This window comes from Brassica oleracea, unplaced genomic scaffold, assembly GCF_000695525.1.
Source record: "Brassica oleracea var. oleracea cultivar TO1000 unplaced genomic scaffold, BOL UnpScaffold00929, whole genome shotgun sequence".
In the NCBI taxonomy this organism is placed as follows: domain Eukaryota; kingdom Viridiplantae; phylum Streptophyta; class Magnoliopsida; order Brassicales; family Brassicaceae; genus Brassica; species Brassica oleracea.
The window spans coordinates 12276-14730 of NW_013617527.1; positions in this window are offsets into that span (position 1 = coordinate 12276).

Consider the following 2455-nt stretch of genomic DNA (forward strand, 5'->3'; position numbering starts at 1 on the left):
GGGACTCCCGAGACACAAGTACATCTAGATCGTAGCGTCTCTTGAGCAAGTCCTAGGCCTAAAAACTATGGAGTTTGAGGATATAGTTGGAAGGCTAAATGCCATGAAATAATTGGTTTTTCTTTGTCCAAATTAATGACTTCTCCAGATATATGTAGAAAAGAATGAGGCATTCGACCGGTTCAAATGGTTAGAGGAAAGCATTGAGAAGCAAACCAGTTCAGTCATTAAGACCTTTAGAACTAGTAGAGGAGGAGAGTTTACCTCAACTGTGTTCAATATATTTTGTGAAGAAGCTGGAGATAAAAGGCACATAACTTACACACCTCAGAAAAATGGTGTTGGGAAAAGAAGAAACCGAACTTTACTAGGAATGCTATAAGCATGCTTAAGGCCATGAAGATGTCGAACTACTTGTGGGAAGAAGATGTATGACATTTGACTTAACTTAAAAATAGAGTTCTTAATAAAGCCTTAGAATATCAAACACCAAATGAGTGTCTCACATCAAAGAAACCAAATATCGAGCACCTAAGGATTTTTGGTTATATAGCACATGCGAAAATTATTGGACCATACCTTAAAAAATTCGATGAGAGATCAAAGAATGTAATTAATCTTGGAACTGAGCCGGGTTCTAAAGCATATAGACTCTATGATCAAGTCTCTGGAAAGTTGATGGTAAGTATAGATGTGATCTTCGACGAGAAGAAGGCTTGGGATTGGTCGTCTACAACGAACCAAATTGATTGTGAACCAAGTATGCCTAAGGTTCCACATGAGGGTTATATAGAAGATGGAGATGACAATGATCATGATCATGATCAAGAACCTATAAACCAAGACGACAAAGAAGAAGAAGATACTGATCACAATGCAAACCAAGACAGTGATAGTCAACCGTTAGTGACTAGACACTGCCGCATCATAACAAAACCAAGATATCTCGATGATTATGTGTTACTTGCAGATAAAGAAAGTGAAATATTTTTGGTCACAATAGATGGCGAGCCAGAGAAATTTCTTGAAGCCGAACACAAAAGAATGGGTTGAAGCTATGGTGGCAGAGTTTGAATCTATCACAAAAAAAACAAGACATGGGAGCTTGTACATCTCGAAACTATACGGCTTCTAATATCCCTTGCAGTAACAAATTGTTGGGAGATACATCACCTGGACGTCAAGACCGCTTTCTTGAGTGGTGATTTAAAAGAGTTAGGGTATCTATTCGTTTGTACATCTGGAAGGTGCATCCAGGTGATCCATCCAGATGTCTTAACATCTGGGTGTTGTTCGTTTATACATTTGGAAGATGCATCCAGACTTCATCTGGATGCACATGTGTTTGTTTGGTCTTTTTTTTTGGACTTGCATTTGCATCCAGATGCATTTGATGATAAAATGACTAAAATGAACATGTCTTTTAATTTAACTATATCTTACTCTTAACTCATGTTTAGTATTTTTATATTAATTTTAATATCTTATCTAAATTATTGTTACAGCAAAATAAATTTTAAATTATTATTTTAACATTCATAAATTTATTTTCATAAAAATAAGACAATGAAATTATAAAATATGACTATAATTTTACAAATTTGATTAAAATATTTAAATTAAAGTCCAACAATTATTTGATGATAAACTTTAACATAAATTCCAAAACTAATTTCACATAAATTTAATAAACTCAAACAATAGATTTTCACAAATTTTAAAATACACTAAAATCCAACAATAGTTTAATGATAAATAGAGTCATTATGTTACATTAGAAATTCAATCTTCAATAGATGATATGAAGAAACTCCACCTAAAACCACCTACAAGTTTCATAACAAAACATTAAACTCAATATCAATGTGCCTATAAGTTAATATATATTAAAGCAAATACATAAAAACATCTTACATTTAGTATGGAAGTCGATGTCATCTCGCCATCTCCTCCATAGCTTCCATAACCTTATCTCCAGCTGGTATGTATGCAATATGCTCATCATTCTCTGTTACTTCATCCCTGCGATGTTCACATTCTTCCACTCTTTCCTAATGTGCAAAAGCACAATCTTCATGGTTTGAATCTCTGATAAAATTGTGGAGACCCATTGTTGCTGTCACAATCTTCACCCATTTCTTCAGCTCATACTTAGGGTGCTTGCGGTCAAGAATCCTCCACTTAGCCATCCATATTTCAAATGTTCTCTCAATTACTGAACGCAAACCAGAATGCTTTCGGTTGAATAACTCTCTGCTGTTTGTCGGTGGTCCTCCTCTAACAAACTGATCCAGGTGATATCTAGTTCTACGGTGAGGTCCTAAATAAACAGTTCTAGTTGGGTAACTAGAGTCTACTAGATAATACTTTCCAACTGGAGGACGAGGAAAAGAAGCTTCTTCCTTAGCACAATATGTCAACACTTTTGTATCATGTGCTTTCCCAGGAACCCCAA